The 14,928-nt window shown below is 40.4% G+C and overlaps 1 long non-coding RNA gene across 1 annotated transcript in view; it reads right to left on the minus strand.

The window, feature by feature from the left end:
• The window catches only part of LOC132597573 (uncharacterized), a 12,903-nt gene extending 11,051 nt beyond the window's left edge, over positions 1-1,852 (minus strand). The window contains exons 1-2 of the long non-coding RNA XR_009564475.1: positions 1,661-1,852; positions 1,075-1,138 (exon numbers count right to left, since the gene is read on the minus strand). This is a non-coding gene — a long non-coding RNA (uncharacterized lncRNA). The remainder of the gene's footprint in view (positions 1-1,074; positions 1,139-1,660) is intronic.
• Positions 1,853-14,928: the final 13,076 nt, after the last annotated feature.

The following is a 14,928-nucleotide window of genomic DNA, read 5'->3' on the forward strand; positions in this document are numbered from 1 at the left end:
AGTCTAAGGGGCCCCGTCCGCCATTGGTCCAAGATTTTCATTCCCATTCAGCTCTACTCATCTCTGATTTAACAGTTACCCACCCCTCCCCCATACCCTTTGACTGGGTGTCTGGAGCTCCAAAGAGGTGACAGCAATGTTTCCTGCAGTGGCAGTCTTTCCTCTGAGTGTTCTCCTGGCCTCCTTACTTTAACCAAACACTGGCCTCCTTGAGGACACTTGCCCTGCTATCCTTTCAAGTAGAGATTTTTTTTCCCCTCTAATTTTACCCAACTCAGGACCAAGAGGCGGGGAATACGTTCCGCTTGCTCTCCACTGCCACCTTTACACCATTGCTTTCTGGCTTTCCCGAAGGTCGTGCTGTGAAGGATAAGCCATCTGCTTTTGCTGCCCGATACTTCTGGTTCTCTGCCACTCCTGCCCCATTGTTTGCCTTCTCCCCTCCCACTCATAACGATTTGCAAACTTTTAATAACCACATGGATGACCTGTTCCCCAGCCTGGCCTCATAGCTCCTAGACCTTCTTGCTTGTAATAATAATTTTCTCACCCGATTTCATTGATGGAGTCCTCTGTGACCTTTCTGTCACAGCACCTGCATCATCTCCAAAATCTTAATTTAGTCATCCTTCTGCCCACCCTCTCCTATGTTTTAGCTCATTTGATGTATTATATTTACAGAAGCACTTTTCCTTCAAAACACCAATTCACTAACCAAATAAACCATCATTTTCTTTTACCTTTACCCAGTTTAGATACCCACCTGATATAAAGATCCATTACTGTGCTCACTGCCTCTCGACCACGTTGCTCCTGCTTCCCCCATCGTACTAGTGTGGCAAAATCCACCCTGATATAACTCAAATGTTCACCTTCTCTTCTCCTAGTTTATTCATTCCTTCATTTACTTGTTTATTTTTTCACCCAACAGGTTTTTTATGGAATACTCGTGTGCTTAGAGCCAGAGATAGAGCAGTGAACAAATGAAGCAAAGCTTACACTCAGCATTGCGAGATTTCCCTAGTGACTCCTTTTTCTGTTTTCTTAAAAACAATTTCCTTCATGTCTTCTCACCTAAAATATCCTACATGCTCTCTGCAATCCCTCATTCTCGTCTGATGACACTGTCTGACAGCCACTGAAAAAGAAATGGAAGCAATCAGAGATACACATTCCTTACGTTCCCACAACCTAACATAGAAACCCAACTTTACATATATCCATTTGTCTTTCTTCTTTTTAACATGGAAGAAAAAAATACATAATGCTATACATACATAGGTATATATACACACACATATATGTATATATACACATATATATGTATGTTTATGTATACTATATACATACTCTTCTGCTACCTTCTTGAAGACCTAATTTCTGCTGTTCTCTCTCTGCACCACCAATTTCTTTTCTCACATTATGAAAAATCTCTAATGACCACACAGTCCTTTTAGTGCTTCATGTCTCTGCCACCCTTCAAAGCAACATTTCTCTAAAAATTATCTACTCTCTATCTATCCACGTCTTCACCTCCTATTCACTCTTCACGCTCTTCAATCTGGATCTCATCCTCTCCACGCCATTAAAAATACCCTTGTCATGAAACACATCCTTCTTTAGTTTCCTTGACACCAGATTCCCCTGGGGTTTTTCTTACCTTTTCGGTTACTCATTCTCAGTCTTTTCTCAATGACTCCTTCTTTCTTATTCCCTCTCTGAATATTGGAGTCCTCCCAGGATCCATCCTGTACTGTTTCATCTTCATTTACCTTCTCTCCCTAAGTGATTTCATCTAGTCCCACAGTTGTATATGATGCCTACATACTTATATTTATATCTCTGGTGTTAACTTCTCCCATGAGGCCCAAATGCTTACTGACTACTCAAGATGTCCCCTTGGATATATATTGGCATCTAGTCATCGCAAACTAAATGTGTTTAAGACAGAAGTCTTGATTTTTCCTGGACTAAACCATTTTCTTTCCCAACCTTCCTCCTTTCAACAAAGGGCACCCGCACCCAGCACCTTAGACCTAGGAGTCCTCCTTGATTCCTTCTTTTCCTTCATCTTCTAGAGTCAACCTATCAGTGTCTCTTTTTGATTATAACCCCCAAATATATTTCAAATCTCTTTATTTTTTCCCCCATCTCCACTGTCACATTCTTTGTCCGCACTGTCATTATCTCTTGCTTGGTCTGCTGAGATGGTGTTCTGATTGGTCTCCCTGCTCCCATTTTTATACTCTTATAATCCACTCTCTACCCAGAAACTAAAACGATCAGTTAAGCCTCTAAATCAGATCGTGTAGCTCCCTTGATTACAGTGTTTGCAGGCTGCCAGTATCACTTAGATGAAAACCTGAACTCCTTATAATTCCTCATGGGACTGCATCCCTCCTTTTTGTATCATCACATAACACTCACTACCTGTTTCAATATATTCCCGCCGTATTGCTCTCCTTTCTGTGTCATAAACAGGGCGAGAGAGCTCATCGATGTACTTTTTGTTGCCTTTGCCTGAAATGCTCATCCCTGGTTTCATCACACATTGCCTTCTTCTTGTTTGTTCCTAAAATTTCCATTCAACTGTAACCATTCCTTTCTTGGACCACCCTATCTAAAGTAAATCTCTTACCACCACTCCTCTCACCCTCATAACATGATTGTCTTCATTTTTTGAGAGAAGTTATTACAAGCTGAGATTATCCTGCTTATTATTTGAATAACCGTGTGTTGTCTATCTCTTCCAGTAGACCATAAACTACTCAAGGGTGGGAATCTTGTCTGATTTCATCTCTTCTATTCCCACCACCTAAAACAGTGCCTTTCCCATGCAAGGCTTGCAATAAATATAGGTTGAATGAATTATAATTAGTATTGCCCATCAGCAATTCACAGGTACAAGGAGACATGCCTGCAAGAGAGGGGAGAGCAGAAATAACTCTGGAATGGTAAATGTATATCCTGACGAGTCTCATAAAAAGTACTGAGTTTAGTTTTTTCTTCTTCAAGCAGAATTCCCTTGGTTAAAAAAATGATGACTCTATAGTATTTAATATGAGTGAACTAATCTGTATGTATCATCATGGCCAGATCTTAAGAACAAAATGAAAGCAAAATGTAAGTTTCAGAATAATGTATACTGTATCCATGTATAAAAATGTAAAACTCCATATGCATGTCTTGTTTACATATGCAGCTTATGTGGTAAAAGTAGAAAACACTGACTTTCTGGACGGAGCCATTCCGTATTCATTATCATGGTTACTTCTGAGATGGGAAGGGAATGGGACTCAGGCAGCGAACAAAGGAGACTTCAATTTTATCCACAAAGTTTCATTTCTTTTATTTAAAAAGTCTGAAGCAAATTTGACAAAGTGCTAACATTCTGCAGTTGGGTGGGTTGATGCATGTTTATTATCTTTTTCTTTATAATTACTGTACTTTCAACATTAAAAATAAACTTAGTTAAGGGCTTTATATACCTGTGGTCTGAGGGGAACTTAAGGAATTGATTCATAAAATATAATGTCCTTGTATTTAAATCAGGGGTTAACTAATTCAATTTGGCATCTATCTTTATGATTCTTGGGTGGGCTTCCTTCTGGCTGGCGTCTGTGTTTTTGGGTCAGACTGAAGGGGTGTGGAATGTGGAAATAGGACGGAAAACATCTGTGCACTAACTCAAATATCTCTCCTCTGTTCCTCCAGGGTTGGCGTTTTCTTTTTTTCTCCTGACATAAGAGTGGCAAAAATAACAAATGTCATTTATTGAGGACACACTACATCTTAGGGACTCTTTGTACACTATCTCATCAGTGCTCATTCATGCAACTCATTGAGGTGGATATTACCACCCCTTTTTTTACAGGTGAGAAGATTAAAACTTGTGCCAGGCCATGCAGCCAGCAGACGATGGAGGTAGAGGTCAGAGCTAAGTTTATTTGACCCAAAGCTGGGGGGTTTCTATTCTACAACGTTGCCTATTGCTGTTTGACTGCAAAGTGCCTCTTTAACTTCTAGATTTTTCATTTCAGGTTTTGCTTCAGATTTAAAAGCTGCCTTCCTTTCACTCATGTACTTGGTCAATGATCTATCCCTTTCATGAAAGACATATTTAAACAGAGCTGAGTTTCAACTCTAAGAGATGAGATGGGGAGTCGTATTATTTAGTACCCAGTACCCCTGCTACAAACTGGAATTTCATGGATGAAAAACAGTAAAAACAGAGTCGAAATTTTATTTTAGTTACACACACACATACACACATATGTGTGTATGTATATATCTATGTATAAGTATACAGATATGTATGTATATATGTACATGGGGGATGTGTATGTCTTAAGAGAGTTTGGCAAAAGATATCAAACGAAAGTGGGGGAAATTTGAAGCAACAGATACGTACTGTTAAGAACTGTACTCATAAAATTTTGGATTTGCACTAACCACGGCTGAGCTTTGTGAAATAGACAAGATTTATTTTCTTAGGAGCTATTATATTATTATTTTTTTGTCACTCTATGTAGCTAGCGCAGTGTTTCTACCTGTAAATTTCTTGAGTGAGTGACATGTTTTGACATCTATCCCCCATGTGGGACCCTGTCCCTCACCTCACTCACGTACCCCACCACTGAGTTTTCCGTGCTGGTCTGAGGTGCTGGAGCCCACCCTCCAGTACCCATCCTAGGTACTATTCCCAGTAGCTCCCACTTACCAACACTCCCTTAAAGACGAGTCAGCCGGGCTTCCCTGGTGGCGCAGTGGTTGAGAGTCCGCCTGCCGATGCAGGGGACGCGGGTTCATGCCCCGGTCCGGGAAGATCCCACATGCCGCGGAGCCGCTGGGCCCGTGAGCCATGGCCGCTGAGCCTGCGCGTCCGGAGCCTGTGCTCCGCAACGGGAGAGGCCACAACAGTGAGAGGCCCGCATACCGCAAAAAAAAAAAAAGACGAGTCAGCCTTATTGCTTCCTGGTGAGAAAGACAAATTGGGGTGACTGTATTCATTAATGTACAAGGGCCAATATCTTAGCTGTAACAAGTGGTACATTTTCATTTTTTTCTTCTATTTTCATATTTCCTTTATTTTATTTTTTAAACTTTTTATTTTATATTGGAGTATAGTTGATCAACACTGTTGTGTTAGTTTCAGGTGTACAGCAAAGTGATTCAGTTATACGTATACATGTATCTCTTCTTGTTCAAATTCTTTTCCCCGTTAGATTGTTACATGATATTGAGCAAAGTTCCCTGTGTTGTACAGTAGGTCCTTGCTGGTTATCCATTTTAAATATAGCAGTGTGTACATGTCGATCCCACACTCCCTGACTTAAAAGGCCTGTCTCATTTGCCTCCCACCCCCATGATGACTCTGTGAATTTCAGGCATCATGCCATAAAAAAAAAAGGGGGAAATATTTTAGGGAAATGATCTGTCTACGTGTCCCAAAGCAAGTATGTTGCTGCTTTTTCTCTCTCTTTGTGTGTTATAATTCTGGTATTCAGACCATCATGCTGGATCCCATCAGGACACTGAGAAATGTGTGACCATGCTTTTTTTAATGGAAGTATGTAGATAGTATTTTGTTTTTCACTGCTGATTGGGAATAGAGGTTTTTGTAATGAAGGCAGATAAAGAACATAGTTTAGATGTAAATAAGAGTGGGCAAGAAAGGTTTGATTTCTTTTTTAAGTTGTAGCCATGATACTGAAAATACAGGAAAGAGAAAATTTTTAAAAATTGAGACATGGAAACTATCAACTTAAATCAATGGAAAATAACACTTTACATGAACATAGATAGGTGTATGTTTTCTCTCATTTACTGCTGAGATGTCATTTTGTTTGATTCATCAGAATGTCAGCTTGTGGGCTTTAAAACAGATGTATATCAGCCAGAATAATGATACCAACAGGAACTGTAACACCACAGGCTTTTTCAAAGCCTTCCTCAGGATTTTGAAGAATTTAAAAGCTAACAAAAAAATCAATTTCGTGGATATAGAGGGCAGTTCTATAAGTCACTTTGTGCTCACCTGGGGGAGTGGATTCACTTGTAGAAGTTTTAAATAAATCACCTAAATGGGAAGGAGAGATTAGATCATAGGATGGAAAATTTCTGAGATTACACATGTCTCCTTTGTGGCCTCTCTTTTTTTATTTCTTCATGGATATACTTAAGGGTCACCTCATGGTGGGAATAGCAGGAATGTTATCAAGCCTCAGATTTACTTAGAAAGGTAAATAAAGCTCTTCTCTATTGTCAAATAAATTAAAATGCACTAGGGCCTGTTTACTCTTCTCCACTGGAATAATTTCTGGTGGTTTCTTTTGCTTCTCTAGGTATCAAGTCCATTTGAGAGCAATGGTCAGTCACAGTAATCCGTCACCCAATCTTGTTCACAAACTGATTTATCTTTTATACTTCTTAAATGTTCTGTGAGTTGATTGATGGTTAGGTGAGATAATTAATGAAAAGCCACTTCTATCTGATATAGTTTTATTTTACCTTCAGCATAATTTCTGGATGCTGTAACTGTGTAACGGTAGCTTTTCAGGTATCTCTCTTTTAAAAAATTTGCAGTTGAAATTAGATGATGTCTGGGATTTGCTTTAAAATACTCAAGGGAAAAAAATGGCAGATAGATGAGATAAGATTAGAAAAATGTTAGTACTTGTTAAATCTAGGCAATGACTACTTGGAGTTTAATACACTATTCTATCTACTTTGGAATTATGTGTAAAATTCCTTCTGCATTCTTAGTTACAATTCTTCTGTAAAATTTTTTTTTTCCTCATCAACTACTTGGCTATCCTGAAATACTACTGATAGAAGAGAGTCAGAATAAATACTTGATTTGTTTCCTTTACACATCACTTTTCAGAGTACTGTTCTATTTTCTAGGTACTCCTTTTTCGGTGAACTGTGAATTTTTGTTTCTTTTATTGGTATTATTATTTGATTAAAAAATAAATTTGGTATCTTTCAATCCGTTGCAATTATTATACATTCTGGTGCTTAAGTTATCCCATCTTAGGCCAGTGGGAATCTCTTCAAATTGGCTTTTGTGCCCTTTTGACAGGATCCCACTAGTGTTTGGTGGCTTTCTTGTCTTTGGGCCGGACCAGAAGCTCGAGTCATCTTGTGCATTTCCGGTCCAAGGCCTAGAATCTGTTATCTCTCTAAGAGCTCAGGGCCTTTTCATCTCAGCCATGGAGGTATCTGCCTCATCTAACTACAAGGAGGGGACACTGTGAAGGAAGGTTACATTGTGATGATATTGGTTAGCAGAACTGGGAAGGTTTCTTTGGACAAGCTGCTGCCAGACATCATTGTTCATTCTCCTGGGAGGCCCATGCTTCTCACAGATATCACTTGTTATTACAGTGAGCCTATGCCAGCCAACTACCTCTTTTATAACTTGCTCCAGACTTATTTTGGCTTACAAACACCGATCCTGCTGGCTTCTGTATGTCGTAGTTTCCATGGCTCAGTCTTTGCCCTTCGAAACTTTCCAGTGCCCAACCTCACCCATGGAATAATTGCCTTCTCACTTATATTTGGCACACACTCTTCCACTCAGTGTCTAAGTTAGAGAGTCACAATCAAACATCAACATCATTATCTTCATCCACAAACTTGATAATATTTTTAGGCATAATCGTGATTGCTAGAACAAGAGTTATCAAGGTGTACACACTTCCAATCAAGGGCTTTGTACACACAATTTCATCATCTCGCTTAATCCTCACCACAGTCCTATGGAGTGTGTGTTACTGTTCCCATTTTACAGGTGAGCACCCTGAGGCAAGAGAGGTCAGGTTACTCCTTTAAGGAGCTGGGAATCCCACCGAGGACTCTCTGAAGCCAAAGCTGGCACCTTGACCCACGGTTTAATGCCTCCTCTGTCGCCCGGGAATGCCAGAGATACAAAGAAATATAAGACATGGCTTTTCTTCTCAAGGAGTTTATAATCCTAACTGAGAAAGATCTTCACAGAAAAAAAATCAGCATGAAGAAGCATATGACAAGAGACATGTAACTGTTTCCCTTCCAATCCACTTACCCTGTGCTGTCAGATTAATTTTACTAAAATGTTTTTGCTCTCATTATCCTCCTACTTCAAACTTCAGAGGTTCCCCACTGCCTTCAGGATAAAGTCCAACTTGCTTGCTTGGCGTTTCAGGGCTTCCAAAATTTGGCCCTTACCTATCTTCTCATGTGTGAAATTCCACTGTGAAGCTGGCTTGCGAACGGGGTTTCTAAGCCAAGGGACACGTCTGGTGCTCTATGCTTTTGTGTCCTAGAAATGTTGTCACATAAGGGCATCCAAGTTTTACTTAGTTCCGCCTTTTAAAACATGGTCCATAAAAGATGTAAAGTCAATTGCTGCTCTGAACCCTCCCCTGTTAGAACTCTCCATTGTAGCCAAACATGTCTTATTCTCCAATGCATCTTCGCAATTTCTGCCTCTGGGCCTTTGCTCATGTTACAACCTCGCCTTGATGCCTTCCTCTTTTCTCGACCTGCCCTCCTTCAAGAGCCATTGCCATCTTGGAGCCTCCTTGATTTCTTCAGGCTCTTGTTTAATATGATATCATTTGAAATTTCTCAGCTCTTATTGTCTGTATCAATGATCATATACAGTCTCAGATTACCACTTATGTATATCTAAAATTGTATTTGCTCTTTTTCTGATTATGAAAGTAACAAATGCTCAAAGCAAAAACTTGGGGATGTGCCAGGCACAATGGGAGAAAATTAATTACTGATAATCTCACAACCCAAAGATAAGCACTGCTAATAGTCTGTTGTGTGTGTACATATACATTACAGGATATATAACAACAGTGGCATCACACTGTACCTATGATTTCATAACTTGTTTTTCCTCTTAACAAAATTTCTCTTGTCAGTAGTGTTCGTACACATAGATTTTAAATGTCTTCATAACACCTCATCATATAAATGTTCCCTTGCTTAGTTATTCAATTTTATATTAGTAGATATTTACATGGTTTTTCTATTATATGTTGCAGTAAGTATATTTTAGACTTCTTCTCTTTTTAATATGGAGGAACTAAGAATATTTCTCTAAAGGTAGACATACCTGGTTTAAAACCACTTCCTAGCTCTTTTCCCTTGGGCAATGATGTAAACCTTTCTAAGTTTATATTTCCTCATCTTTGAAATATTCATGAAATCACTGCTATATCACAGTCCTGTTGCAAGATAACTGGCATGTGGTAAGTCAATAATAAATGTGAGCTGTTATAAGTTTTATTTTTTGGCCTCATGTCTTTTCACCTATAACTGGATCATAAGTCCCTTAAGGGGAATACTTTGTCTCATGGGGCTTGTGTTGTTGCCCTCGGGTCTGTCCCACCGTATTATACAAAATTGGTGGTAAACCGATGTTTGTTAATGATCATAACAATGATACCTCAATATTCACTGAATGCTCACTGGGTAGGAAGTTACTCTTAGTAATAGTCCTGGGCAAACCCAAAACTGTTAGTACAACTTAAAGACTTTAAACTTTTCTCTCCTCATCCAATGCTCATTTTTGGTACTAATCTTCGTTTTCTAACGTTCAAATTTTCCCCTGTATTCTTGACATCCCAGTTGTTGCCATTTTTGTTGATTTGCTGTTCTAGCTGTAGACTGTGTTTTAATAGCAGGATTTGGGAAGATCTATGCTACCCTCATGTGATGGTATTTCTAGGGCACTAATGCATGGCACTGGGAAACACATCTTTGGCTGAGCTAGCCAGTTCAAAAGCCAGCTTCACAGCAGAATTTCACACATGCAAATGAACCATTGTGATCCTAGTCATGAAAATTCATGGAATAGTGGCTAGTTCAGTGTGGATGACCTGTCAATTTGGCAGCTAATCATCTAGTTAAACATCCAAATTACTGGCCACTCAGACTAAAGCTAGTCTTCCTGCTTGTGACTGGGTTCTATGTAATCCTATTAAAAGCAATGACATTTCCTTTGATTTGTGGCAGCTAATGGTGTAGAAGTACCATGCAGGCATCGGACATGTTTCTGGCACAGTTTAAAAGTGGGCATTGTGAGAATGGACTGTTTGTGTTACTACTGGATTTATTCTTAAAATACTAAATATCTTCCTTTGAATAACAGGCAAAGTATCAATTTCATGGGTGCCCCTATTTACTATTTTCATCAATTGTAAGTGGGAGGTCCTCTAAGGAATGCAGCATCATTTTTCGATGTGCACTAATTGATTTTGTCGGATCTATATTTCACTCCTTGGACCAGCCCGTCCCGTCAGGCAACCAGACAGAAAGCCATGAAGACCCCTTGGGGCCTGGTAGACCTTAGGATTTGACTGAAGTGACCCATTCTTAGTTTCAGATAAAAGGTAGTAGCACTGTTATGCTGGGAAGTGAATCTAGAACAGTAAACCCTAATCACAGACTTCACTGAGAATCTAATGAAAACTCCAGACTTTAAGTCGAGGGAAATGCACAAACAATCTAGTCTGAAAGTTCTGAGAGTTCATGTATCTGTCAAAGCCCAGGGGGTTGAGGGAACCATGAATTTTAGGTTAAGATTCCTGCTCTGGGTGTGAGAGTGGGGAGTGGGAATAAAGAGAGACAGAGAGACAGAGGAGAAGCACAGAGATAGGAAGACAAAGAGAAGCAGAGAAAGAAACACAGAGGCAGAGGCAGATGCAGAGACAGGGTGTATAACTCCAGTTTTCTTAGCAGAATACAACTTCTCAACACTATGCTCATCTAGATTCTTTTTTTTTTTGCGGTACGTGGGCCTCTCACTGTTGTGGCCTGTCCCATTGCAGAGCACAGGCTCCGGACGCACAGGCTCAGCGGCCATGGCTCACGGGCCCAGCCGCTCCGCGGCATGTGGGATCTTCCCGGACCGGGGCACGTACCCGTGTCCCCTGCATTGGCAGGCGGACTCCCAAACACTGTGCCACCAGGAAAGCCCATCAACTAGATTCTAATAAATGTTTTCACATGTTCATAACCCTCCTTCTTCTGGTGAATTAAATCTCTCATATGAGAGACACAACACATCCCACACCTGAGGATTTTTGACCTTAGTGTGGAGAAACTCTACAGGGATACAGATTTCATTTTAAAGGCAAGTATGTAGGCCGCTTGAAGACACAGTCTTATAGGTTAAAGGACTATTCGGTTTGTAAGTGAAAAAGCCTTTTGTGTACACTGAAGACCACTGATCGAATAATTGTACTAAAAATACTACTGATTAGGAAGCCTTACCTCATATATTTTTCAAGGAGTTTTTATATACATTCTCATATTTTATTCTCACAGTAGCCCTGATGTTAGGTAGGAGAGAAATTGCTATATGTATTTTAAATTTAAAGAAATGGAGACAGAATATGTATAGAGACTTTCCTGGAATCACAGATATGCAATAAATAAGTGAACTCTAGAAAACTGATGTTCCAATTTTTGATTCTAGGTTGAATCTATATACCCGTGTTGATAGTAACATCCATATAACCAGCATAAATCTTTTGTTTCCAAAGATGAAATATATGAATTTAAAATAGCGTTCTCGAAATGGGACAATATAAGAGAATCATAGAAATTTAGAGGGTAGGCGGTCCTAGAGATGAATTTTAAACTGGCCTCCTCATGTTAAGGATGAAGCCCTGACTCAGAGGACCTGAGACTAATGCAGGGCCTCTAGCTGGCCTGCAGGAACATGCAGAGGTGACAGAGTCTAATACCATGAGCACTTGGTCCCAGATTTCTTGCTTTTGTTGAATTAGGAAGAAGTGGGGTGTAAAAGCATCTATTCTATGTCTTACGACGTCATTTAGGTAGAGTGACTTGGCGATAATTTTGAAATATTAGGTGTGAGTCAAATCCGGTCCTCCACTTAGGTGACGCTTGGAAAGTTTAAAATTCCAACAGTGTTTCTCAGAAATAGTTTTTATAGGATAATGTATAGTTCTGCACATTCTGTTGGCCTGGGAACACATAAGGAGATATGACAGATTAACTGCTCTGCTTCTCAAGCTATAATAGAGAATCCTAGGTTAGAATAGGTAATATATGTAGCAAAGATGGATATATAACATATACATCTACATCCACATATATATATATTCATGTGTAAGTGTCTATAAAAATTAGGTCTTAGGGTTATTTAAACACTCTTCACTTATAGCTTGCTTTTGGGGAATTATTTAGTTATGCAAGATATCACCATATTCAGTATATATTTTTTTAATAATAAACATGTCTAGTCAAAGAAGGCATTAATGAAGTAATTCCCCAAATAAAACAGTCCATGATATCTGAGTTGCAGCAGAGAGAGAGTGTGGTCTTTGTAGTCTAATCAAGATCACAAGACTTGTTTTGAGCGTCTGTCATCTTTAATTTTACAGCACTTCATTTCAGAGTAGGACTGCCAGGGTCACATGCAATTAAAACACAGGCAAGATTTGTCTTGTGAAATCTTAACATAAAAAGTAATGTGTTACTCCATTTTAACTTTTCTACTGAACTCTGTGAACTCACTAATTACTTTTCCCCCTCCTGTCACCTTTTTGATATGACATGTATTTTATAGAGAAGATAGAAGTTTGGAATTTTTTTTTATATCATACATACGCTTGAGGATAACAAAATTAAAGCAGAGAAAAAAGAAACGCGTTTTTCAGAAATACATTTTTTGGTTAAAGAAACATCTGAGTACTACAGCTTCAATTACAAAGAACCTCATAGATCAAATTCTAGGAAATAACTGTTCATCTGTTTAACTAGGGCAGGTAGAGTGTAATAACGGACCAGCGATTTTATGGAGGCCAGGATGGTGAACCGGAGTTTATTCTCTGGGGTGCGGGGCAAAGGGGCTTTTATGTGATTGGCTGTGAAAAGCATTAAAAGCCAGCGCCAACGCGGAGCTTTGGAGCGCCAGGAGGCTTGTTCCATCTTAGTGATCAGTAAATTGCATAGACCCTTATTAACCTTATTGATAAGGAGCTTAGGGAAGTCCCATTCAGGCCGCAATATATTCTTCTTTTTGTTCTCCTGTCTCCGCCTGCGATCCCAGCCGCTTTCTATGGACAGCCTTTATGCTGCGCCTCAAAATTCAGCGTGAGTAGCTGCGCCTTTAAGTTCCAGCAACGGAAGGGCGCGCAGAGCAGCCTGCCCAGGGGCTCAGGGCCTATTGCACTGGTGCTGCGGACACCTGGAGAATGTTTGAAAATTTTGTGCTTAAAGAATCTTTTATATTGCTCCTCTTTCAATGCAGCTGGGGTCTATAGGGATCAGGGGATTATTTTTGATACCTGTCGAAAAGAGTTATGTCTACACTGATTTTCCATCCCTCACTACTAATTAACCTTATTGTATACAGGAAACAGTCTATTTAATACCTGCATTCTTTCTGTAATGCCAAGTAAAATGAAATCCAGTGTGAAATCTAGTTAGCGTTTGCCTTTTTGAAGTCATTTTTAAGTTTCCAGTTTTAGTGACTGTGACCTTAGAACTGATAGCTAGAAAAATGGTGAGCTCAAACCAATTTTGGTTTCAATTGTATTCTTCACCCCCTCCTACTTAAAAGCTGCCTTTCACCTGGATTTGGGAGGAGACGTTAGGAACAGGCATCCGGAGCTGGACCATCGTTCCCTGGAGCCTTCCCCGTTGACCTCTCGCTGGAGTTCTAAGGCTTCCCTTCAGACCCTCATAGGCTGGCCCCTGGTCCCCTGACTCTGTTTCTCTCTTCAGCAGCCGAACACCTCTGTCCTCTTCCTTTCAATCGGGGAGGCTTGAATTTGACCGAGGGACACGTCACGGCAAAGCAGTGCAGCAGCAGCGCAAATAAATGCTGAAGGAGAGGAATCTGAGCCCAGGGTTAAACTACTGAAGGGAATCCCATTGGTGGAATATTTGTGAGGGAAAAAAAGGGTAGGGTCTAGCAATAAAGGGCAGAAATTAAACCGTGCAAAAGGTCACCAAATGATGTGGAAAAATCTACACATCTTCAAGCATGCTGCACAACGTGGACTCAGAACACATTTTGCTAGTGATCTGAGAATGGTTAGCGCAAGTCCTGCTCTTAAAATGTGAGTGTGCGTGTCTCAAGTAACTGTGTCAGCTTAAATGGTGCCGGGGAAAGTGTGGATCTTTCAGGCCGATGCTTTGTATTTGCCGAATTTCTTGGCTTTTGAGATTTTCGTAAATTGGTCCAAAAGTCTATGCTCTATAGCATTTATCCGACTCTCCGCCACTGAGCTACTGGAGAGAAGTATTTCTCGTGCACTTAGACTTCAAAAGAGGCAGTTGAAGGCCTATCTGTTTGTTTGTTGGTTTTTTGCGGTATGCAGGCCTCTCACTGTTGTGGCCTCTCCCGTTGTGGAGCACAGGCTCCGGACGCACAGGCTCAGCGGCCATAGCTCACGGACCTAGCTGCTCCGCAGCATGTGGGATCTTCCCGGACCGGGGCACGAACCCGTGTCCCCTGCATCGGCAGGCGGACTCTCAACCACTGCGCCACCAGGGAAGCCCCAGGCCTATCTGTTTGATGATCCTTTGCAGGCGGGACTAGGAGTCAGTACAGATACCAGTGAGTTGAGACTACATAGAACTTGTGATGACTAGCTGATAAGAAACCCCATGGTGGATCAGAGTCGTATTTAATGTTGCTTATGTTCTGAGTGTCTGTCTTGGTTCGCTCATCCAACAAGCATATACTGAGTACCAACTCTGGGCTTAGTGTTACCTCTCTCCCTCACTGCTTTCCTAGCACTCTCCTAATTGAATGAGGAGCGTTCTATAGAATCCAGCTGCTTGCTTAAGAATTTCGTGGACCCTGCATGCTTCACTTCAAGCATGAGATAGCAAAAAGCAGCTGGATGAGTCTACAAGGGATGTGTGTGTGTGTGTGTGTGTGTGTGT

This window comes from Globicephala melas, chromosome 7, assembly GCF_963455315.2.
Source record: "Globicephala melas chromosome 7, mGloMel1.2, whole genome shotgun sequence".
Taxonomy (NCBI): Eukaryota; Metazoa; Chordata; class Mammalia; order Artiodactyla; family Delphinidae; genus Globicephala; species Globicephala melas.